Here is a 26088-nt window from a genome sequence, read left to right as displayed (position 1 = left end):
GGCTGCGTCAGTCCATCACTTCTCTATCACCTTCCACATCTTTAAAGTGGGGTGAGGACAATTACTGTCTCTCAGGCAGCCTGCAAGACTGATGCACGTACACTAACCGAAATATAATTATTATTGTTCTCACAAAAATTTTACTCCAGGAGGTTTTTTTTTTTTTAAGTCACACTTATTAATCTGACTCCAGTCATACCCAAAATAACCGCCTTTTCCTAAATTCGTGGTAGCAGAGTGGCGGTGGCCTGATTCTTTCTATCACCGCTAAGAAGGTACGTGACCCTGGCTCGCTCTCTCTCGTCTCTACACTTAAGCAATTGAAAATATCCACGCTGTGGGTGAAGGAAGTGGGAGCTATCTTGTGGGCATTGATTTAAGGCAGACCTTTTCCTACCTGAGCTACGTTTTCCCTGTCTAGGAGTAGAGGACTAGGGTGGATAGGCCATCCACTCTAGCCAAGAGAGGTGAGGGGCCAAGACTGGGGAGTGGGGTAGAATGCGGTACACTTAGAAGGGGGGAAATGGACTTGGAGTCAGAAGTCAGAAGCGTGTGATCCTACAACATGAAACGCACTCACCAGCTATAGAGTTGCCAGGTTTAGCAAATAAAAGCACAGGCTATCCCATTAAATGTGAATTTCAGATAAACAATTTTTTTTTTAGTATAAGTATACTCCATTAATTTTTTTAAGTACACATATAAATATATCCCACTCAATTTTAGCATAAGTACGTCCCAATTATTTCACAGGACATACAAAAAATAGTTATTGTTTATCTGAAATTCAAATTTAACTGGGCATCTTGTATTTTATCTGACAAGTCTAGCCATGTAATGATCTTAAATCTACCTGATATAGTAAAAAAAAACCATGGATTTTGGAGTTAAACGGAGCTGTGTGTGAACTGCAGCCCAACTACAAACTAAATGAGCAATCCCAGCAAGTTAAACAGACTCTCACTTTCCATATCTGTGAACGGTGATAACACCTCACAGGGCTGTTCTATAGGGTAAATAAAATAAAGGTAATGACTACTGATATTGATGGTACTTCATTTATCAACTGATTAGCAGCTGTTAGTTTTCTTTGCTTTTTTGAGCCTCAAAAATTTCTGCTCTGTAAAATGGGATTAAAGATATTGGTAATAGAATTCAAATATATTTTCTGATAAGAATGATACTTTAGTCTTCTTCCCACAGATCTCTGGGGAAATCTTAAGAATTTATATTCTCAGCCCTGGCTGGTATGGCTCAGTGGATTGACTGCCAGCCTGAGAATCAAAAGGTCGCAGGTTCGATTCCCAATCAGGGCACATGCCTGCGTTGTGGGTTGGGTCCCCAGTTGGGGGTGTGTGAGAGGCAACCATACACTGGTGTATCTCTCCCTCTCTTTCTCCCTCCCTACCCCTCCTCTCTAAAAATAAACTTAAAAAATATTTTTTTAAAATAATTTATTTTCTTGCACTTGGCAAAATACATTCTCTCCCACTCAAGAAAGGTATTTTTGGTCTACCTGGTTGCGATAGGTAAATGTATTTGATGAGAAATTGTCTTAAGTTTTCTCTCAAGAGTTCATATACTCTACCCATCACATCCCCTAAGTCAACCAATATTTCCTTAAAATGTGGTCTGGGGATGTCAGTATCGTGAATTCCAAAGGACTTTCCCAGACGCCAAGGGCCCAGAAAGTACCCTTTCTAAATAACTACTCTGGTGATTCTTCAGCACACCAGCGTTTAGATACCATCAGCCAAAAACCTCAACCCCAAGCCCAGGAGCTGTCCTGGCAGATTCACCTTTCCCAGAGCTAACATCTTCAGAAAAGTACATAAATGGGCCCTGAATATTACGCGATGCAGGGGCAAGGCAAATTCTAGAGTGATCCAGGAATAGGAGTCTCAAAGCTTTTATAGGAAGAACAGATCAGCTCATCTACCACTCTGTTTTGGAGCATTTGTGTCAAATTGGCATTTCAATTTCAGGACTATACATAAAACCCCATTCAATTATTTAGCACAGTACAGATTTTACATAACTCTTGAAGTTACTGACTCAATTCATTTTCCTTCAAACTACAAGACAGATTAATCTAAAATGAATTAAGACAGGCAAGCAGAAGTAATGTTACCGTGGCCAGTAAACAGACTTTAAACTGCTGGATCAGTAAGCGGATTACCATCCTCAAGCACACTTGAGGCCACATCTGCTCCACAGTCCTAAGCTCTCAAGCCAAGGATTTGGAAACATTTTGTCCACAGTAAGAAGAACCCAAGACAGGGAGTAATGTTTAACGCAAGCTTTTGCTTTTACCGGTGATAAGTATCACCTTTTCCCCAAAAAACAGAGATGATGAAGATGACCCAGTGCCAATATATCAAGTTACAGCAAATGCATAAATATCCTCACATTTCTATGAAACAACACTTTGGATAATTTAAAGTTATTTCTAAAATACTGAAAATTATATAGTACTGTTTAGAGTTCAGCAGAGAATAAAAACAAAGAAACCATGCTGAGATACGCTAAGAAGTATTACATGAGGGAGTTTCCACGTCAAAGGCGCACCAGCCCTGGAGGGTGTGGCTCAGTTGATTGTTCGTCCTCCTGCAAAGTGAAAGGCACAGGAGCCTTTGGGAGTTCTGTTTCTTGATCTAGGAGCTGGTCACAGAGATGAGTTCACTTTGTGAAAAAATTATCAGGCTGAGTCCTAGTGACTTGTGAACTTCTCTGGGTGCGCAGAATGTTTATAAAAGTTTCAGTAAAGGAGAGAAAATGTAACATTTAGCATCTTGTTACCCCAGATGTAGTGGTGGAATCATATTTCTAGGGATAAGATGTCCATCATCTTGAACTTGAAGTACTTCTACCATCTGTCTGCTTCAATCTGAACTTGATCACTTTAGCATGAATTTTAAACCTCTAAGGCATTACTAAGTAAAATCTATCTCATTCTCCCTAGGCATTATCCTCTCTTGTAGGCTAATTAAAGAGCGTGTCTTGGCTGGCCTGAGCTAATAATAGAATATTATTTCATATTTAAAGAACATTTCACTTTTGAAAGGTTTTGCCTCTTGAAAAACATTAGACTTTATATGCAGTGATGTGATGCCTGTTTTTACCTGAGTTGCTAAACTAAACAGTGATAAAGTCAGAATGAGGTCCTCAAGAGAGCTAGGTCAGAGCCAGACAAAGACTCAGGATTCTGCCTCTATACCCCGCCTCGCCTGGTGGACACAGAGACGTGCTCACCACTGGTTTAGAAAGCCAATGAAAAATACTCAAAATGGGCCTGCAGTCTAATGAAACAAACGGGTTTCAGATAGAAAACCTCCTAACTGGAAAATTACAGTTCTAGTTCTAACCCCAGAACGGCTTTTGCAAATTACCAAAGCAACTCAAATCTGCACAATCTTAAATTAAAGCAGCATCATTCAAGGCTGCGAGGATCCTAATTGCCGGCTAAGCAACTGTTTCCAGCCATAACTGGCTTTGCACCAGCCCGCACACACTCATGTACACACGTGCCTAGACCACCGGCCGTGGATGGAATCTGGACGGAGCGCAGGGCTGTCAGGAGAAGGTCGGGGAGGACACAGCAAAAGGAGAGCGCTCTCGCACAGGGCTTCCCGTGCATTGGGCTCAGACCACTTTCGGTCTCCAGAGTGCTTCCCTGAAATGTCAAGAAGAGAATTAGTGCTATCCATTGCACCAGGAAATTTCTTTTTCTTGCAACTCGCTCCCACACTTCTTAGAAACTCTCAACAACCTATAAAGAACACTGTGATATACACGGTGGGGCAAAGGTCCATTTACAGTTGTGGGAAGGCAAAACACAGTTTATTCTTATGTTAGTATTATACTTTCGCCTCACCCTGTACACACATACCAATGAAGATGAATCTACAGGTCATGTTATGGGTTGAATTGTGCCCCTCTCCAAAAAACTCATATGTTTATGTTCCAAGCCCAGTACTCCAGAATGTGTTCTTACTGAAAACAAGGTTGCTGCAGATATAATCAGTTAAGTCAGGATGTAGGGTAGGCACTTTAACCAGTATGACAGATGTCCTGAGAAGAAGGGAACATTTGGACACACACACAATACACATGGAGGGAGAACACCATATGAAGATGACGGCAGAGACCGGAAGATGCTCCTAAGCCAAGGACCACAAAGACGGCCAGCAAACCACCAGAGAAGCTCAGGGAGAGGCATGAAACTGATTTTTCAAACAGTCTGCAGAAGGAAGCTCCCTGCTGACACCTTGATCTTGGGCTTCTGGCCTCCAGAATTGTGAGGTTTATGTTGTTTAAGCCATCAAGTTCATGGAGTCTGTTATGACAGCGTTAGCAAATTAATTCAGTGTATACGTATATACTAAATTTTAACTAAAAAGCGTATATGCTACCGTGTGCTATTTGTATGAGCATGTACACAGTCACCCACCAGTGAAGAACTCAGGCCACTAACTCCTTGGTTGTCCGATGCACAAGAGTTGTGGGTATGTGAGGTTCATCACAGGACTAGGGACATTCTGACTCACAGTCCCCAAAAGGCTGAAGTTCCAAATTTTGTCATGCAGCCCTGAATTCACTTCAGCTCTGGGAAACCTCAAATCCCAAAGAGAAACTTGATCTGGTTTTCTCACTCTTCCTTCTGATACAGATGCAGGTATAATTTAATCATAGTGCCCTGCTTCCCAAGTGCAATTAAAAGTGGCCTTCATTACTCCTCTGAATGAGTGTGCTTTATAAAGCTGCAATCTACAGTTCAATAAAAAAGCAACTACTGCACCTATCATGGCAAAGCTGTAAAAAGTGATCAATGTGCTTCTGGTAGCTCCAGAGGCAGAGAGGAGAAAAAAAAAATCCTTAAAGAAATAGACACACAATAACTCAGTGCAATACAAGTGGCTTTATAAATCCACAGTTCTGTATTCTGGAACCCCTGACTTCCCTAACTTTAATTGATGCCTTTCCCTTTCACTTCGGAAATAGTGAGGTGGGGCTCGACAAACAAAAAAAAGAGGTGGAAAGGGGAGAAATAGATTCAAACTTTTATACAAGGGAGATCAAAGTGTTGAGCACATGTACTGCTGAGTCCTCTGAACGGTTACACTCAGAAAAATGAGTGCATGTGAGTGTGCGTGCGTGTGCGTGTGTGTGTGTGTAAAGAGGGAGGGGGGAGAAAGGAAGAAAGAAAACGCAAACCTAAGACGTGCTTGTCAGAAGAGGAGTTAACGATTAAGACGAGTAACCCAGCACCAAGTTGTTAGAAGAACCGCAGGTAAACGGTGGGTTGGGGTTCTATGGTAGGGAAGAGTTCTTTCCTGTGATTGTTCATCCACATGAAGTCCTAACCTGGTCACAGGAGTGGTTTTCTCCAGGCCTTGGAGTCACCAGGCTGTCTTTCTCTCCCCCCATTCTCAACCATTCTGGCACGGTGATCTAAACAAAATAAAGGGTCTTGTGTGCCATGCGCCATTGTTAACACTGGATATGTCCTAAATATGGCTAGAGTTGCAAAGGTTAAACACCTGCCTGCTGGTAGGTGGCAGAAGCAGGAGTTTAACCCAGGCGTCCAGGTTCTTATAAACAGTGATGAATTAATCAAAAACAATACATCCAGCGCATGGGGAATGCTTCATTTATTGTCTCATGTTTCAGACCCCCGAGTCATCCCATATGGACAAGCTATCCCTGCCATGCCAGTCGGTCAGTGAGCCCTGGTTATTGATTTGGGGGATTAGTCACAGTCTCTGCTTCTTGCCCACCTTTATTTGTCATATGGATGCTCCCCCAACAGCTTCAGAAATAACTTTGTATGTATGTATATATGTACTTATATTAAAATAATATTTTGTTTTTATAAAGGAAGGGAACCTAAAATCTGTATTTTGGATTTTATTAGCAATCCTTATAAAGATGCTCATCTGGCAAGAATTTGAATAAAATTTCCTTTGGCAATGATTGACAGATGCAATTGACCCTTCTGGTCTCAGCTCCTACAGCCACATAAAATGTTAACAGTTTGCTGTAACCTGACTGGAGTTCACTCTAACACTCTTATAGATCCCATCTGCAAATTTCCCCCCTTACTAGAATTAGAAAGAGACAGTACGTGGTCTTTTCTCTATACACCTTTGCTTTTAACTTTGGTGTTACATTTTGATCCAGACCTAGTTGTTGATGTATGTGTTCAAGCTAGAGGTGCTTTTAAAAGAATCCAGTAAATCAGAACAATTTTGTATTATCTAAAACACACTACAGATGCTAGGATAATCCTCTATAAAACAATGCTTAGTGTATTATCTGATCAAAGATGCAAATATACAGGTTTTTCAAATATTTAGGCACCCAGCATTAGGCAGCTAATCCTTGCTGTCATAGCCTTCTTTGATTAAAACACAGCATATGCCTTTCAGCATTAAGTACTGTCTGAGGTTATTTTAGGGCTGAGCCTAATCGAATACTATTATATTATGGGTTAGCATGGCTGAAGGGAAAGAAGCCTGGATTTGTGGCTCACAGAGTCTGTGTGATCTTCAGCCCTCACTTAGCTATCTCGGTGACCTTCCAACAAGTCACTTAGTCTCTCTCAACCATAGCTCTCTTGGTTGAATACCTACCCTTCTTCTGACTTGACGGGGTGGTTACAAACAGATGAAATAAAACGACAGATGTAAAAAATACTTTGAAAATAGTCCAGCATCACACAATGTTTGTATTGAACCCTGTGGGGAACACAGAGTTAAACCAAATCTACATCCATTAGTGTAGCTGAACTTTTCTGTGATAAACCGCTATACGTTTTACAGTTTCCAGTATACTTGGTACGTCAGAACCATATTTATGAGTTCATTTCAAAGCTTTCTAATTTCAGTGAGACTCGGTGAAAGCTTACACATTAAAATTTCTCTATAAATCATGTATTTTAATAAAAGTTCAAATATTAAAAAAGTTTTTTTGAAAGAGGGAGGGTTTAACTGGTAAGGACTGTCTAACTATACACTTTGGGTTGCTTCCATAAACATATTTTTCATATGGCAGGAAGCTGATAACGAATTAAAAAGGTTTTGTTATGACCACTAAAATATGAGATCTTTAGGTGTCTCTCCCCAGAGTCTTCTGAAACTACTTCTAATCTGGATATCCTCACTGGGTTAAGCATTTGGTAGCTAAGTTATAAGATATATGTATTTAATCTCTCTTTTGGACTAAGCATTTAGCTAATATAATTGTCAGAAAGGTTTTGACATTAAAAATTTATGACTCCAATAAAACTTCTAAGCGGAAGTTCAGGTACTGAGAGCCATACACATTGTCAAGCAGACACTGCTAGAAGATGACCAATTTTAAGAACATAAAATTGTCACCATGGGTCAAATCGGAAGTCTAGTTTCCATCAGACCCAATGTCTGACAGTGACATCAAAACGCATTCTGGCCTGGCTGCTGTGGCTCAGTGGTTGAGCGTCAGCCTGCGAACCAAATGTCGCTGGTTCGATTCCCAGTCAGGGCACATGACTAGGTTGCATGTCAGGTCCCCAGTTGGGGGCGTGTGAGAGACAACCGCACAGTGATGTTTCTCTCCCTCTCTTTCTCCTTTCCCCTCTCTCTAAAAACAGATAAATTAAAAAATAGTAATAATAATAAATAAATAAAATAAAAGTAACCTTGTTAAACATTAATTAATTTAAAAAAAAAAAACGCATTCTGCACAACAGAATCGTGTGCCTCCGTGGGGCTTCACTGCAAGTCAGGGGCGTTGTCTGGATGCTGCTGTGTATGGAGAAGCCATCCTTGGGCTTTGTCTAAATCATTCTAGAATACACAGCCCTAGCTCTGCAGGCTACCCAGGTGTGTGGGATAATGCGCTCTACATGCTAGTCATCCTCAGGGCAAAGACATTCCATTTCCCTTCATGTGAATTAAACTGCCTCCTTCCAGCTTAAAGAGGTGCCCTTTGTGACAGCACTGTGGAACTCGGGGAACAAGCCCACATGCCACCTGCTGATTCCTACACATTTCCCTTCATCCTACAACTCTCAAGTCCTAATCCTTTTGCTATTTACTTTTTCTGAAATCCGCACTACCCACTGGATCACCTCAGTTGCCCTGATTAACCTATTTTAGGAAATGGAGAGAGAGATTCAGGTCATATGTAAGGGTTTCCCACCTGAAATAAAATACAGACTTGGCCAAAAACCAAAAATTTTGTTATCAAACGCAGGTGGTTCGCCACTTCGGGGGCTCTATTAAAACGTGAGATGCGGTTGTCACAAGGTATTTTATTTACGTGCAGCAAGTAAAGGAGATGGGATCCATATCCAAAGCTCTACCTCCCTGAAGGGAGGTTTAGCCATTGCTTATATATGCTATTTGGCCAATTACACATTGATATTTCAGGTTAGGTTACTGTCAAACTTGATCCTATTTATAGCTTGCTGCAAAATATTGGGCTATATTTTAACATTTAGCAAGAACAGTCTTTAATGCACAGACCTTGAGACTCTTGTCCTAGCTAACAATTTCAATAAGCCTCCCAATTTATAAAATTTCATACAATTCTGAGAAAACTGACCATCAGTGAAGCCTCAGCCACAGCTTTCATAGTAGGTATGATTATGTTGGCAAAGAGCAATAACTTGCTTGGTATCTGTGTAGTAGACATACATGAATACACAATGGGGGAAACAAAAAGAAGAATGGGGCAATATATAAAAAGGGATAAATTCCCAATTCCCCTTAGCATTAGCCATGAACTCCCAAGGTTAATCCAACGATGTCTATAATTGTTGCTCATTACTTCAATAAGTTCTAAGACATTACTTTCTGGAACAGAGCTGGACAAATTAAAAGAAACCACCAATTACTTTTCATGACAAAAAAAAAAAAAGTGAGTCCTATCATTTATGGGGTCAAAGCTTGGGGAAATCAGTGAGGGACAAATACTTTGACCCTGGAATATTCAAGCATAAGGCTGGCATCCACGCACATATTTTTCTTTAAAAAAAAGAAAGAAAGAAAGAAAAAAAAAAATATATATATATATATATCACATATATATTTATTTTTAGGGAGTGGGGAAGGGAGGAAGAAAGAGAGGGAAAGAAACATCGATGTGAGAGAGAAACACCCATCGGTTGCCTCTTGAACGCACTCCAACCAGGGACTGAACCTGCAACCTAGGTATGTGCCCTGACAGGGAATCGAACCGGTGACCTTTCACTTTGCAGGACTGGGCCACACTCGTCAGGGCCCAGGCACATATTTTGATATCTGAAACCTTTATCAAAAGTCAAATGCCAAACGAACGAAGGCTAGGAAAGAGGGACAGGTGGCTGGAGGATTAAGATGGTTGTTTCCATCTGGTGACATAAACCAAGTCATAAACTACACAAAATGTCAGGCCAAGGTCTCGTTTTTCCTGGAAAATAACTATTATGTAAGGATTCAAAATATTTCCTAAAAAAGCAAAATAGCTGCATTACTTGGGATGAATTAGGGTAAAGCTGACTTCCACATTAGCCAAGGCAAAAGAAAGTTTGAGGAGAATAAGGTAAACAAGGAGAAATCATTTACTTACTTAAGAGAGATCAGACTCTTTTCAAGCACTTCAAATACAAAATATAACAGGGACACAAACAATGGGCTCATTATAAATAACTCAAGAATTCTTATTAAGAAGAAAGCTTCTTGACCACTGGCAATTAAATATGGTGTCTCCACATGCAACACAACGGGAAATACCAACAAATATGCCTCTTCCCCCTGGTTCTGGCTTAAAGGAAAGCTCAATCAGCACAGCAGCTTCAGAGCAGGGACAGCTCGACTCCATTGGCCATTCTAAATGCGAGAAGTGGACTGATGGAAATAAATACAAACCCACTCCCAGGCTACAAGGAAAACATGGTGATCACAACCGAATCCTCACTCAGCCTGCGGCAATGAAGGAGCACCAAGTCCAGATGCAAAGCTGTTCCACTCCTACTCCCAAATTCTGTATTTTGTCTTTCTTTCTTAGAGACAAAAGAGTAAAACTGAAGAGTTCGATGAAAAAACAAATAAAAAGGAAAGACGTGATGACTAATTTTGGAGAAAAACTGGCTGCAATGTATCTCTAGCTGCTTCTGAGGGGCAAGGCGAGCAAAGAAACAGAGCCGCTCACTAATGATCATGTCAGTCCCAGAATCAGCAGTGCCATTTCTTCCTTTCTTCCTCTGTGTTTGCTCACGGTCACGTTTCAGCTCCACACCGCATACTGAGCACTTAGCTCGTGCCAGAGGCTGGGAACACAGATATCTGACGTGGATCTTGCCCTCAGAGGCTCATAAGTCCGGCTTGGCAGCCACATGCTTACCCTTCCTCTAATCTCTGATCTACCCCCTATTATGTTCTGGATGCCTCATTCAGAGATGACAATGTGAAAAATTTCAAAATAAGAATGGGGGTATTTATGTTTCAAAGAATAAACCACAGTAGAAACAAAACAGATCAAGGAAGGTGAGAGCGTGTAAGCTCTGTAAGCTAATACCCTATATAACTGCCAAGGTTTTTCTTGACAGTGTTTTATGATCAACCTTTCTAGGACGGCTGACTGCTTACGAATTGCTTAGAAACAACAAAAAGAAAATGTCTAAACTCTACAGATAAAAAATGTGCTTAAAAAGCTCAACTTTTTTCCAAAAGCCATTTCCTTCAAAGGAAGCGTCTATATCATGCATGCATCCATCCATCTATCCATCCATTCAGCTATTATCTACGGAGACCCTACTATAGTCCAGGCAATGCACACACTCTAGGGATAAAGGGCTTGAAAAGAAAAGAGAGAAAAGTTTCTGTCTTCATGGAACTTATAGTTTAGCAGAAGGGGAATGACGCTATCTAAATAATATGTTTTTGATATTTACACACTGTGATAAATGCTATAAATGAAGAGTCCAGGACACCATACAGCACAGAGCAGGGTAACTGTCTCATATGAGGAACCGGGGAAGGCTTCTGCTTGAGGAACCCACAGAAGAATGGGGAGCAGTTGGGGAGAACTCAGAAACAGAGAAAGAGTGGTGATAAAGGAGGCTGGAGAGTCCCAGAGGAACCAGATCACAAGGGGCACATCAATACTGTACAGCCTTATAAGACTGTCTTTCACCCAGATGGCAGGAGGCACGTGTTAGATATTGATGTGTTTTCTACAGTAGAGTCACAGGCCCAGACTTATGAGTTCAAACCATACCTTGGATGTTGCATATGTGTTTCTATGTATGTGTGTGAGTGACTCCTGACATCTGCAGGGAATATCTCTAAAAGGATGCAAACAAGCTGACATTAACAGTCACTTCTGTGGAAGGAAACTAAGAAACTTAGAAACTACAAGCTAGAAGTAGAGGCCTTGTGGTCACCATACCCTGGGCATAGAGTGAGGAAGAAAAGGAATCAGTTGCCAAAGAAAAAAATGGTCACTGAGTTAAGAAAGATGCACAGAACTGAAATGGGGGGGGGGGGGGGGAACACTCCGCATATTAAAGAACCAGACCCATTTCCGACCGATTTTGGCTCGCTTACCCATGAGAACTCCAAAGTACAGGAGCTGTTTTCTAGGTTGTGGAAGCAGCCAGCATTCCAGCCAAAGCATTTTGGCTTGTAGAACAAAAACAAAAACAAAACAAACTGCCCCAGATTTGAGATAAGGCAAGAGCCTGATCCTATCTATGCAAGCCCTGCTCAGATGTACCTTGAAAGAAGGCTGAAGAGAAAGCTTAGAAACTTTCTCCAAAGTGCTACATTCAACAGCTTTGACCATCTGGGCTAGAAAAGGCCCAAACAAGCAAAATACAATGCAGGCACAAGTCTGTAAAAGGACAGGGAAGAGACAGGTTTGCAAGGTCAGCAAGTCGCTGAGTGGCTAATTGGTGGGGCTGTGAACCTCAGGCAAAGCAGTTCTGGGCACAGAAAGAAAAAAAAAAATGTGCTGAAAGAAACTTAATTTTTTTTCCTTCCTTATTTTTTTAAAATACCACTTCAATCAAAGCTTTGACAATTATGAAACATGTCAGCTGATAGTGAGGATTCATCAAATGTGCTGTAAATGACAAGAAATGAGAACCCGGATCCTGAAATTGGATGGGCTTCCAAAGTCCCTGACAATCACCGCCATAAATCATCCAGGCACATCAATCTTTGGCTGGAGGGGGTTTTGCAGACAGCAAAAATGCAAACGAAAAGCTCGAGCAGAAAAGGGGGTGCCACCCTCTGCACGGGAAAGGACTCCATTCCAGGCTGGTGTTTAGACTGTCTTGAGTTAAAGAAGCTGCAGATGTGCAAAGGTCCCGATAAGAAATGCCAGCCGCCTCTGCCACCCCAGGGAAAATACACGGAGGTCGGCCCCGTACAGCAAGCGACACAAGAGGCCAAAGTCAACCCTACAGTCTTCTTGGGGTCCATGTTGGCTGTAGGAAGAACGTCAGCATCTAGCGCACAGGGTGTGCACAATCCCCTCTCGGCGACAGCCGTGGTGTTCAGGTGAGGTAAGGACTGGGAGAGAAGAGGGTGTCGCCACAGCTTTGATTTCATCAGAATCTCAAGTAAAAGGCTTGAGTGATCATGTTTTGTGTGTGTGTGTGGGTCTGTGACGCAATCCTGATACACATTAAAAAGGGTAATCTCCAGACTCCTTTCTCTTTCAATTGCCCTACTTTTATTTCTTTTAATTCAATTAAACACAACAAACCTACCTCCTGGTGATAGCTTTTTAATATAAACTGTCAAATTTCCAAAGGGGTAAATTCAAAAGGGTAAAAGAGACCTCTCCCTCGGATAATATGTATGTCATCCACACCTTGAAGAGTCTGACCCAGCGAAAGCGCTGGCTAGGGAAAACCCCCTGGAGAGAAGTCGATTTTCATTCCATTCCCCACTCTGCCACTCTGATGTTACAGTCAGCTTAATTGTTTTCAGGGCCTTTTATCTTTAGGGGAGAAAATGGTGTTAGCGCCTGGCAGTCAGTCACAGATTCACTTGACTGTTTGGGCCACGGCGAACGCCTCTGACAAGCCATTAGCGGCACACTCTGGACAGTACCTTTTCCAACAAGAAGGTTCATTTGAAACACAGAAAACAAGATCTCAGGCACCAAATTGTCCAAAGTAATGACCCAACGCACAGCCACAGAAATCTAAGTTACCCAAAAAAGCATTTCCAGGCCCAGACAATGGGGCATAAAGTGACTTTTAATTGAAAAAAAAAAAAATTTTTTTTTCTAAAGAGAAACTGCAAGCACTACTCAGGGTTTGTGTTTTCAAAGAACTTCAAGTACAGACAATAGTTTTGCAGTGATCGTCCCCTGGGTCCATCTGTCTCATAGGGGAAATTAAAAAAAGGCAGGTACCCAGCCAGGTCCTCATGTATAAAGAGTGCTTTCTCCTAGCTATGTTCTTTCATTTCATTCTCCAAACAGCCCTAAAGCAATAGCTACATTCTACAAATGTGGGAGAAGCTGAGCTTCCTGAGCTAAATGGCTCTGGGCCAGGGGCATTCAGCTAAGGGTGAGAGCCAGGCGGAAGCCCAACACTTCGGATCATTCACCTCCCTCTCTGCCTACAAGCTTGTGCTTTGAGTACCAGCTTCCATGAAATGTGGACTCCAAAAGGGGAGCAGATTCCTTTCGGACCATACAATCTTTGTGCTGTGCACCCCTCTGAGAAGCACTTGCCACTGCACTTGGAGCTCTTAGCAATACCTGACATCCCATGTCCCCGTATCAACAAAAGTCTTCAATCTCCAATCGCCCTTATTTAGTACCTCCCCCCCCCCCCCCGCCAATACTCCCCAGCCTATCAGCATTCTGACCAGTTCCCACTGATTTAAATATAGGTCAACTGGCAAACCAGCAAGGGGTGATTGTGCAGCCCCTCCCAGTTCCCTTCCTGGTTGACTTGGCAATCAGGACCTTTTATTGGTGCAATCTCAGAGTTTACAGTTATCACCAATATGCAATTATCAACGCATCTTAGCCAGGCTGTTTAAGGTTTGAGCTTACTTTCCCATTCATAGAAACGCTGCAGTTTCTAAATGAATTACAGTGGGAATTAATGGTTGCCAATATGAATTTTCACCTACACATGAAATTTTACAACCAATTATGCAGCTGAAGCAGAAGAATAAGAGGAAGAACTAGGCCCCAACCCTCCAAGGCCCTTGTGGTCAGGACAGCATCTGACGCAACGAAAGCCTTCAACCCTGGACAGATGGCGAAGGCCCTGATGCCTGGGCCTCTGAAGCGGCCACTTTCTTCTGAGAGCTCCCAGCTCTGCTCTGCAGGCCCAGAGCCATGTCAGAGAAGGGCAAGGATGCATCTGGCCTCGAGGAAAAAGAAGTTCTTTATAAAAGCACCAGACAGCTCCATCAATTTGATGCCTGGGAGAATTCTCAACGCAAAGTCTAGCACGCTCCATTCACCAGATGCTGTGCTTTTCCCAACACTCAGGAACCTGCCTACTTTGTTTAGGTGGGTGTCGGAAAACCTGGTGTGTTCCAATTTCCCTACATGAAATAAAGGAGATTGAAGTATATATTTCCCTATACATGTGGTTGGTTGGTGGATGAATCGACTACGGGGAGGAAGAAAAGCAAAAAAAATAAAAAGAAACATAAGGCATAATGCAATGTGTTATAAAGAAAGATGTACACATTAAACATCAAAATATGTTCATGGCTAGTTGGATAGACAGTCTGTGCTAAGCAATATACAAAGATCTATATGGATCCAATTTAAGAGTTTAAAATAAGAAACTTTCATAAAGATGCTTTTGTAGACTCAACATTTAGGAACATAAAAAACAAAACTTGTAAGGAATCCTAAGGGTCATGACATGTACAGACAAGACGTAATTCAAAGTGTGGAGTCAGGCCGAGCTGGGCCGGAAATACTAGCTCCTTGGCATGAGTTGTGAGACCACCAAAGAGTAAACTGACTTCTCCAAGGTTCAGTGCCCCCCCTCCCACCAAGCAAGGGTCCCAATAGTGTTCAACTCCTGTGTCGTAACACGTAGCACACAGTAAGTGCAATAAGCCTCCCTGGTGATTCATCTGTGGATAAATTTGATTGGAGCGTGGCAAACCACACAGACAGTGGCGGTGTTCCTAGGAGAGTCAGTGTGCCCAAACAAGAGTCAACAACTTTGTTCTTCTTTACTTCCTATGGACACCCAGTACGAACTTCAGCTGCAAACTAGAGCTCTGAGCAGAGGCAACTTACGGGCACATTCCTTATTGATTTTCAGCACAAATATTTTCCCACAAGTATTTGTTTGCTCTCCCCCAGGGTAAATTACAAATTCAACCAGACTCTTGACACGTAACATTTAAACTTCACTAAACAGTTCTATGCCCCATACAAAGTGGGTGGCCTAAAGTCTGCACACTGTCCAAGAATGATATTTATCCAGAAAATTCCCAGGGACATTTCCACAGGAATGTTGCCAAAGTATTTAGCTCTCAATCTGATAATGATCAGATTTAAGTACGTTGCTTTTCTCTCTGAGACTCTTCGAACATCTCCCTCATTGCACCAGCCTCAAATAAAAGAACCACAGAGTGGTTCAGGCAGGTAAAAGATTTTGGGAGAGGGTTTTCTTCTCGCCTGTGTTTTCCCATACAAACAAAAGCTGAGGCTATAATAGCCAACGTGGGCAGGATAGACTCAAGACGCTGAGAGAAAATGGGAAATGAAAACACTGGAGTGACAGATAAATAACAGGATTCCGAAAAGGAAAGTGTTTGTACTGTATAAACAATAATTAAACCACCTAGGAGCATGTGGTCTCTTATCAGGAATATCCTCATCTAGATTCCAGGCCTATAGTTTAGAAAGAGAAATTAGAGGGTTCTCTGGGTCTTGGCTTCTGTTTCTAGAAAGCGTAATTCCTCTTGCCTCCTTTCCCCATCCTAAAGTACAGGGGAGGGTGTGGGAAAGGGGAGGAAAACACCAAGGAAAGATCAAAAAGAGATACCTGGTCCACTTTCACCCTTACATTTTTAAAGGTGATCGATGCTTCCCTTCCCCGCTCTGGAAAAGGCCCCCAGGGAAAAGGATGCGTCTCCTTAAGGATTTGCACCCTCCAGCGATGCAGACGGCACAGCAGCACATGCTGGTGAGTAAAGGCATGTGCAGCCCAGCAGAGCTGGACAGGATGAAGAACCGAGGAGAGCCTGTCTGGCCTCAATGGGGGGCAGAAGGGGGAGGAAACCGCTACTCAGCTCCGTCTAGTTGTTGTCCAGTAAGAACCTGGGCCTGAACTTGCCACAGCTTCTAACTTTTCATTGCATAGAAGATAAGAATTTAATTTCTTTTCATGTGAAAAATCTCCAAGTCAGCAACAAATTCAAAATTAAAAGGCTTTAAAGCCAATAAAACTCTTCTGTGGGCAGCCAGTCCTTGGGTTTTCAAATATAGTGTCTCCTGGCCCTTGATCTCCATCCAACCCCTCAAGTGTAAACAGGGGTTTACTTTTCATCCCTCTCCATACCTGACCCTCAAAGCGATGGTGAGAGTCTGTCTCACTAAGGTTAAATTTCCTCCCTTCCCTCCCTCCTCTTTTCACAGTCCTCCTTTTCTGGGGGGTGGTGATGAGAACACTGAAGATCTACTCCCGTGACAAATGTGGAGTATACAACACAGTATTATTAACTACAGTCAGCATGCTGCGCATTCACTCCCCAGAGCTTGTTCATTTTACACCTCAAAGTTTGTACCTTTGACTTACATCTCCTCATTTCCCTCACCCCCCAGTCCCTGGATACCCCAATTTTACTTTGTTTCCATGGGTTTCAAGATTCTGTATAAGTGACACCATCAAGTAATTGTCTTTTTCTGCCTGGCTTATTTCCTTTAAACATAATGCTTTCAAGGTTCATCCATGAACCCTGTTGCAAATGACAGGATTTCCTTCCTTTTTATGGCTGAACAATGTTCCATATCTTTATCCATTCCTCCACAAACGGGCCTTTCAGTTCTCTCCACAGCTTGGCTTTTGTGACTAATGCTGCAATGAACATGGGAGTGCAGATACCTCCTTGAGAAACTGATTTCATTTCCTTTGGACATAGATCCAGAAGTAGGATGGCTAGATCATGTGGTAGTTTTATTTTAAATTATTTGAGGAACCTCCATACTGTTTTCCATAATGCCTGCCACAATGTAGATTCCCATCCACAATGCACAGGGATTCCCTTTACTCAAGGATAAATTTCAATGTGACCCTTGACACTTCCTTACGATTCAATGGTGTCCTAGAGCTGACTCGCGGGTTGATGAGATGGTAGCTTTAAGTTGGCTGTGATGGCAGTATTTACACCACAGAAACCGGTGACACTACAAATAGGGCTCCTCCCCAAACTTAAAGCCAACTGTTAAACATTTACACCACTGCTTTCAATGTTCTACATCAGGTGCCTAGACTAAGGCAGCTGAACAACTAGACTGAGAATAAAATACAAACTCTATTAAATAAATAGTTGGGTTCCCTTTCACTCCGTGGTCCGCAAAGTGCCGTCCCTAGAGCAGCCTCAGCAATTTCTCCTGGGTGTTTGCTAGAAATGTGAATTCTCAGGCTCCACCCTAGACCTAGTGGACCAGAAATTTCAGGGTGAGACCCAGAGGTCTGTTGTAAGAAGCCCTGCAGGTGATTCTGATGCTCCCTGAAGTCTGTGGACCCACTGCTTTCGGGCCAGAGTTGTTTCAGAGTCTGTGCTAATGTTCAGGACTCTCACAACCTAGCATCTTAAAAATCCCCATGAAGTTTCACAGTGCCTTTTATAGAGAGTGTGAATTTAACTTCGAAGCTAAACGGAAATTTTATTTCCAGGTACATAAGTTAATTAATAACCAGGCATCGTGTGAAATTTGCTCTCAAAAATTCTATGTATGCTTCTTCCCACTTCAATCTCTTTAATTCTGAAATACATCACTTAGAAAAATGCGCATTTCAGTTGATAGCTTCTGACGAGAAAGTCTAAGGCAGGGGTTACTACCCACCTGGCTACCAAGGGTCCTTCCGGAGATGAAGTAATTATAGGATTTGTGCCCACTGCAATTCACCCAATACCTGCTCGCTCCCTGTCCTCCAGACCAGTCTACATTATTTCTAAAGCCTGTCTGGCTGCTGTAGCATTTGAGGTGGAGACTCTTGCATTGGGGACTGTGTTAATCCTTTTTGCTGTTTGTGAATTCGGTATTCCTTGCCTGTTGTCTGTGCGCACAATCCATTTGTAACATAGAGAAATGTAAAAGTGGTGTTGGTAGCAAGCAATACTACATGACCTGCACCAATACTCAGAGGTCTTCCTGTGCTGTGAACATTACCAAAATGTGTGTATTCCGATTCAGGGCATGGCTTCTGCCTCAAAGAAACCCTTCCTAAAGATTCTCTTTCCCATTTATTGAAGGAAAAGTTTGTATACAATTATGTTCTAAATCAATTCCAGTTTCTATAGCTCTACGCAAAGTGCATGCATTAGCAAAATCAATGTGTGAGTTGGGGAGCTGCTGAGTTGAACCATCACTAGGTAATTTTAATCACTCACTATTACAAAAGGGATGGAGAGAATCTAAAGGTTAATTGGGGATAGGAGGCGACTTAAAAATAATAATATTAATAATAATAATAATAATGATACAACTAATAAGATAAGAGCAGAGAAAAGCCTACTCCAGGTTAAGATTTATTCAACATCCATTACAATGGATGCCAGACTCAGATGATCAGATGGGAGACTATTGTATCCCCTATTCTATGTAGTGGGTTGTCCTTCTAAAGAGTGTATGTTTTAAGAAGCCCTGCTTCAGGTGTTTTGTTAATTTTCTATACAGTTTCTGGAAATGACCTATGTAATAGTTTAATTTAAATCCCCTTGGAATCTTGCTGTGGGTGATTCTGAGACAATCCTCAAAAGGTATGATCACTTTTTTCATCGGAAGCTTTGAAGCAGGGACATGTTTCCTTGGTTACCAGGATCACAAGCATATGGGCCATTTCAAACACTTCCTTCCAGCTATCTTAAGACAACATTTCTGGAACCCTTATCTTCTTCTCCAAGAGGAAAGTGGTAAAGGGCAGTATAACATTTCTTACAGCTGCGGATTGTGGGCTGTTTATTTGAGGAGATGTTTTGTAGGCACAGAAACAAGAGCAACCCTGATGATGGTGGAAAAGCAAATGGCATTTAGATCACGCAGACATTAATGTGACAGCGCTTGGCCTCATGCACACATCTGGAGTCACTGTGCTCCTGATGACCCGCAGCGTTGCAGAATGAAGTAACACTGGATGGAATCCTCACTTGCTCCTTTCCTAATATGGTCTATGTTTCTAGTCTGCTGTGACATTCAGGAGGACTATCAATCCAAATACGGGACAGTAGCTAGGGACCTCTTTGACCCCTTCCCACAGGCTGCGGAGAGAGGAGAAATACGAGGTCTTTTCAAAAGGTATTCAGCCATGTAATAAGAAAAATAGAAACATTTATTGAAGAAGATACAAGATACAAGAAACACTGTACACAGGACAATGACGCCTCAATCCCCTTCAAAGCAGGCACCTCGGGACCTCACACAGTTCTCCCAGTCGCCATCAGCTGCCCTGTCATATTTTCCTGAATCTCATCGATGGTCTGAAATCTCTTCCCTTTCAAAGGTGATTTTAGTTGTAGGAAAAGCCAGAAGGTGCAGGGCGCCAAATCTGGGCTATAAGGGGGCTGAGTCACCTGGGTCATTTGATGTTTCGCCAAAAATCTCTGCATGAGACATGATGCATGAGCTGGTACATTGTTGTGATGAAGCTGCCAGTCACCCACTGCCCATAGCTGCGGCTTTCTGAGTCATCTGAATAGTTTCCATAGAGGACTGTTCAAGCTTCACACAAAATCTGATGCAGATGTGTTGCTCTACTTGTTCAGTCATTTAGATGCAATGGCCACACAGTACGTACATGTGCTCACTCAACGGCATCTACTGCCCCCACTGACAAATACAGTGAAGTAGCCACTGTTCACACAAGTGCATTCCAGTCCACTCTCCTTGGCTGCCTGGTTACACTGATGTCGCATAAACTATTCTTGTTATAGTAACAATGGCTGGAATTTTTCCGGACAGACCTCATAATTCTGCCAATAGCCAAAGCATGACAGTCATCAGTTCCTTTCAGACACAGGAGCTCCACTGGTCCCTGAGAGAGCAGGGATTCTGTTGCCACCAGAAAAGCAGAAACAGAAACCACCCCCTACAGGTGTTAGCAGCAAAAGGTGTTTACAAAGATAACAAGCCTTGAATTTTTAACTAAAAAGCTAAATCAGAAATTATAAATGGCATCATATACATTGGAAAACAATATCTGACAACATATTAATTATCATGTTAAAGCAGTGTTACAAAAAGGGTCTTAACAGAATGAAAGCATGATTTTTTTTTTTTTTTTTTTGTAAAGGAGAAAACGAAAAGGAAATGGACATTTTTTGAATACCAGCCCTGGGCAGGTTAGAACTGTGCTTGGGCTTTTCATCCAGAGTGAAACTTGATCCTCAAACTATCCTGTGCAATGTGATCCTCAGTTGCAAACAGTAAAGTGGAAGCTCCAAGGTAGAGTTGCCTCCGAGTGACAGCGCTCGGGGCCAAACCCAGGTTTGACGCCACTAGAAGTCATTGCACTTTCCAAAAGCACAGGATTAGAATCTGCCAGAAACCCACTGACAAGTAACCCAGCTATTTGAAATTTTTTAAATAAATTTGCCTTAAGTTCAGACTTTTTAAACTAGATACAATGCTGTCATTTCCTCCCAATCTAGAATATTTAAAGGAATAAAAATAAAAAAAATGTATCTCAAAAACAAAATTTCCCACTGAAGATGAATGATTTCAGGTATAACTTCTATGAACTCGATCCAAGTACACACACACACACACACAATATCAAAAATCACCATCTCATAATAGGCAGTTTCTCCATGGTAGGGACATTAAAAAATGTATTCTCCTCAGAAACACAATTTCTTTTACCACACTTGGAATGACCACCTTAGAATCCAAATTGAATATTTATTTATATTTATAAATATTCATATTTGGACTTCTTCCACATTAAATTTTTTTTAAAGCTGACATAATGGCTCCTTTAGGATTTTTTCCTACTTCTTAGCATGAGAAGTTAAATATGATGAATTAATGGAAACAGATTCTATAACCCCTGTGACCTGTAGCGAGAACTTACTCAAAGTGTGGGGCCCTTATCTCAAACCAAACAAACCAGCACTTAAGCAGTCAGGACACATTTTACTGTCGTATCTCTTGGTTCCTTTTCTCTGTACAGGGTTTTGTTTTGTTTTTCATATTTCTGTGGCTTCCAAATTTATACTCCTAAGTTCCAGCTCACTCCTAAATTCCATGTTTGCATTTCCAGCTGGCTAAGAAACATCTTCATACACATACTCCCTGGGAACTTCAAAAGTGACATGTTCACAAACATATTATCTTTCCCCAGATTCCTAAGTGTGCTGAATGACACCACCATCCAGCCAGTCAACCCAGCCAGACACCTCTGAGGTCCCTCTTCCCCCCTGCGCCTTCCTGGCTCCTCCACACCCAATCCATTCTGCCATCTAAATATGTCCCAGCCCCTTTCCTGCACCTGGCCGTGCCTTAGTCACCACCAGCCTGGATACAGAAATTGGGTGATGACTTCTCTCTAATTCTGAGCCTTTCCCCATGTACTCCGGCTTGCCCACTATGAGACTCTATACAGCAGCCCCCCTTAGCCAGGGTTTTGCTTCCTATAGCTCAGTTACCTGTGGTCCCACAATATTAAATGGAAAATTACATAGATGAACTTATTTCCTTAAAAAAGTTATTCCTTTACTCTAGAAATAAAGGTTTCATAAATTTTAAATTGGCATCATCTAATTCTGAACGGTGAAAATATATATATTTTAAAAATGCATGTTGGACTAGATATGCCCAGATAATTTATTTGCTGATCCTTTTTTTTTTTTCAATCCAAGGTTAAGCCTAAAATCTGTTTCAATATTAAGAACCAGGAGTACCATGAAAAGACCACCAACTGGTTATATCAAGCTAAAATGCCAGAAAAATGAGCATTTCTGGAGAAAGTGCTGATGAATTACTTCCACTGAACGCCCAAGCAGGCACCAATAATTCACACGAGCTATAAGTAAGGGTAAAAAAAGGTCTAAAACTTTCTTCGGCTGGGCTGGGGAATGGGATACCGACTGCGCAGGTGTGATGTTTTTCTTCCAAAAATAAATGCGCACACAAAGAAAACAAAACTACTAAAGTAGAAAGGCCGGCAATAAGCACTTCTACTAAGTCCATGTGAGCATTTTCACTCCGCATTCTCATCCTGAAGTGTGGCTACATTTCAAAAATTCTGTGAAAGCACAAGATAAAGCCCTGCCACGCTGAAACTGCTATTTAATGAAGAAGCTTTCTAGCTCATAAAAATCTCAAATGAGAAGTAGAAAGAGCCAGTGTCTGACCTCGGAAACCTTCCTTCTCATTATGGTGCGAAACTATATTTTGGTGTATTTTTTTAAACATTATTTTTAACAAATTGCTCCACAGTTCAAAAAAACCCTACTGGCCTAATTACCAGTCCTCAAACCACAGAGTCACACCAAGCGCTGAAGCAACTCTGCCATCCTACAAGCACCTTCGTTCCCCGGGGATGGGAACCCCAAGTGTAATTAAAGAGATGGGGAGATTACAGGAAACTATCTTCATGAAACCTTCTTTTGGTTACCTTGGGAGATAAGGGAGGGAGAAGATGCTAGGCGTATTGGTTTGGGTTACTGATTATTTCAAACATCTGTCCTTCATTACCTCCTTGTCTCTGTCTATGTTTTTACTTGCTCATAAGCTGGATGGCTAGTCTAGCTGACCAATGCCACGTTCAACTTTCTCAGTGGACGTTTCCTTTCTGTCTCCATTGGGAACACCCATGCTGTAGCTGGAACAAGCCAGAAACAGTGGTGTTCGTCCAGGTCCAAGAACCACAGATAAATGTGTGAGGCTGGCGTCCAAGTTCATCTCTTCTCTCCTCTAAAGCTCCTGCAGCTTCTGTTGAAGCGCTTCCCATATTTTGTCCCATTTCTGTGGGTCTTGTCTCCTCCAGCAGACTCTCTGGAGCACAGAACTTTTTTTATTTCTCACAGTATGGATCACAAGGCCTTAGAAAATGCCTGTGAATGGAATGAGCTGCCCTCATTTAACACAGAGCAGCAACAGTTGTTCACAGGAGCTCTCTCAGCTGAGCCACTATATTTCCAACTCTAAGGTCAGTCCAGATTGAGGCCTCACCCAGGACAGGAAGTTCATGTTCAAAACCACAAATTCCCCAATCTGTCAGTTTGGGTGTCAGATTATTGCAGGAGACCCAATTCTCATGTAAAGCAAGTATTGTTCTTAGATAGAATGAGAACTACATTTTGCAAATGTCTGAAATACAAAGCCATTTCTAAACATGACCAAATTTGCTGTAACTTCTTAATCCACAACAAATTAGACAATGACCGCAAGTGCTTGTGTAGGTCATTCCACAACTTGAACAGTAAAAAAAGTCTTCAAGTCTGAAAACCACTGGGATCGCCTCCTCTAGGCATCAGGTAGGTGATAAGGTATAGGGTGAAGAAGCCAGACTTTGAGAGCATACAGTCCTAGTCTCATACACAGAACCAGTGTGACTTGGTCAAATTACGTCTGCTCTCGATTAATCCATTCAATATCAGCACTTAGTTAGTATATGCCAGGCAGCCTTCTAGGCATGGGAGATACAGCAAGGGAGAAGACAGGTAAGGTCCCTGCCATAAAGCCACAGGGGTAAGGATGATAAAAGTACCTATTTGGGAAAACTATTGTAAGAAGTCCATACCACGAATTGGAAGTAAAGCCCTCAAAACAATGTCTGGCACATGAATCATGCTCCTTGATAAATGGTAGCTGGTACTTAAAGCAGAAAATGTCAATTCCTACCAAATGGAAGAGTTATGCTGGATGCAGTTAAAAAACAAAAACAAAACAAAAAATAAAAATGAAGGCTAACTTCGGCCGATTATCCCACCTGTCACTGATTGAGCCCAGGGCTGGGTGAGGTGATGTGGGCAACTGCAGGGATGAGGCCCCTCCTCCGGCTCTTTCTCTGCCCTGCTGAATGTCAAGAAATCACCTGCAAAGGAATTCTGGGTATGTGTACCAATGACCCATCTCCTGAGCCTTTCACTCTGATCACAGAGGGCTTGTAAGTGTTCCCCAAATCCACCTTGTTTCTGAATTCCATCCAGTTTTGCTATTCCTCTTCCCAGTCATGCCCTTCCCTGTTCTCCTTGCCCTGGTACACCTGATGGAATTCCACCCATGCTTAAAGACTAAGTTCATACAACACCACCCTCTGGAGCCTTGCTGAACTCCAAGATGGACAACTGATTCTCTCACCTATACCCACCTGAACACTCAACACAGCCCCCATTTTTTTAATTATTCTCATTTGTTTTGTGTCCATGTGGTCATTAGACTACTCTGCTTGTACGCTCAAGTCCAATTCAGGGCAACAGGCACACCTCAAATCTTTCTTTGGCTCACTCACTCAGAAAATATTTATTGAGCCCCGACTCTATGGCACACCCTGTTCCAATATACTGGATGTATGGCAATGAACCCAACGCCCTAAGATGCCTGCTCTTGGAACTGCCGTCCTGGCTGGGGATCTGCTCCTCACCTCTCTCTCCCCTCCCATCACTGTTCTCACCAGATCTGCCCAACCACCCACAGCAAAAATGCCAGATGCAAATGGCAGTTACATGTGACACACTTTCATTTAATAAATAAATCACCCCCACTTTTAGGTTATTTGAAGTGTGAAGCAAACCCAAATGCAGGAAGCCATTACCGTCCCCGTGTGTTATCACCACAACGTTTCACCGTCTACCTCGCTGCCTTGGTACTTCAGTGCCCTGTTTTTAAAACGAAGAGACATTTCATCTATCAGGACTGGAGCTCCGTGACTGTGCGGAACCGGCAGAATTAGTTCTACCCAACCGAGATAAACTGCGCTCGTGAGGCCCCCACCCAGGCTTTCCTGCATGAAGCTCCCACCGGCAAACGCCACCGGAGAGGACTGCTTTCTCACACTGTTCCCTCGGCACGTGCACATGGCCCACTAATGCACACGAGCACGCACTTACTTACATACCATCTAAGCCTTGTTCCCAGTGGGTTCACGGACATGTGCATTTCCCGTCCGACTCCGCTGCGGGCTCCAGGATCACTGAAGCTTCCCCTGCAGGACCGACACCTTACACGATGTACGTACACACACACCAGGCACTCAGTAAGAGCCTGTTACGTTTTATTTCCAGAAACACCATTTAGTCCTCACACCTCAGCTCTTCGGGGTTGGGGTGCGCAAAATTACGCCAAAAAATAGGCAAAAGTCCAACTCACTTCCAGAAAGGGAATGACACAAAATTTCTGAGAAGGAGAACTGTCCAGTGAACAAACACTATTGGCCACGTGGAGCATCCATGACTTCATCAGTGTTTTCTAATCTGTTACAAGCCAGCAAAAATCTAGTTTACATCTGTTCCCTGCACCCCGTCCTGATTCTATGTGCTCTTCCAAAAACGTTGCTTCGCTCATCTCTCCTTATCTTCAAATAACTGAGATCAAATATCAGGATTACCATATAATGCACACAGAAGTGGAACCCTGGTTTTTTTTTTTCCTTTACCTAACATTTTCTGTGCCCTTACTATATGCTGACAGAGAAGGAAAACTCTGACTCCAAAAAACCTCCGCTGCCTTGCGGCATACCTCTTCAGGGGAAAGGCTAAGGGAGTAAACCCCGACAGAAAATCCGGAGCCGGAGTCCCTAAGGCGGTTTGACGTTGTAGTCAACACCGGCAACTCCTGCGGCGCACCTGAAGCCAAGCTGTATTGACTCCGTCTTTCCCTTGGACCCTTCAGCTGCGAAGAGAGGGGGGGTCTGCTGCATGGGCAACAGCAGACCCTCCATATCACCCTGCC

At 42.5% G+C, this 26088-nt stretch overlaps 1 protein-coding gene across 1 annotated transcript in view; it reads right to left on the bottom strand.

Annotated features, from left to right (window-relative positions):
* Positions 1-26088, bottom strand: part of EXT1 (exostosin glycosyltransferase 1) — a 270855-nt gene that overhangs the window by 179262 nt on the left and 65505 nt on the right. The window lies entirely within an intron of this gene.

This window comes from Furipterus horrens, unplaced genomic scaffold, assembly GCF_987537825.1.
Source record: "Furipterus horrens unplaced genomic scaffold, mFurHor1.1.pri manual_scaffold_7, whole genome shotgun sequence".
Lineage (NCBI taxonomy): Eukaryota > Metazoa > Chordata > Mammalia > Chiroptera > Furipteridae > Furipterus > Furipterus horrens.
Note: the sequence above shows the minus strand (reverse complement) of the source record. Positions and strands in the feature narration are given on the sequence as shown.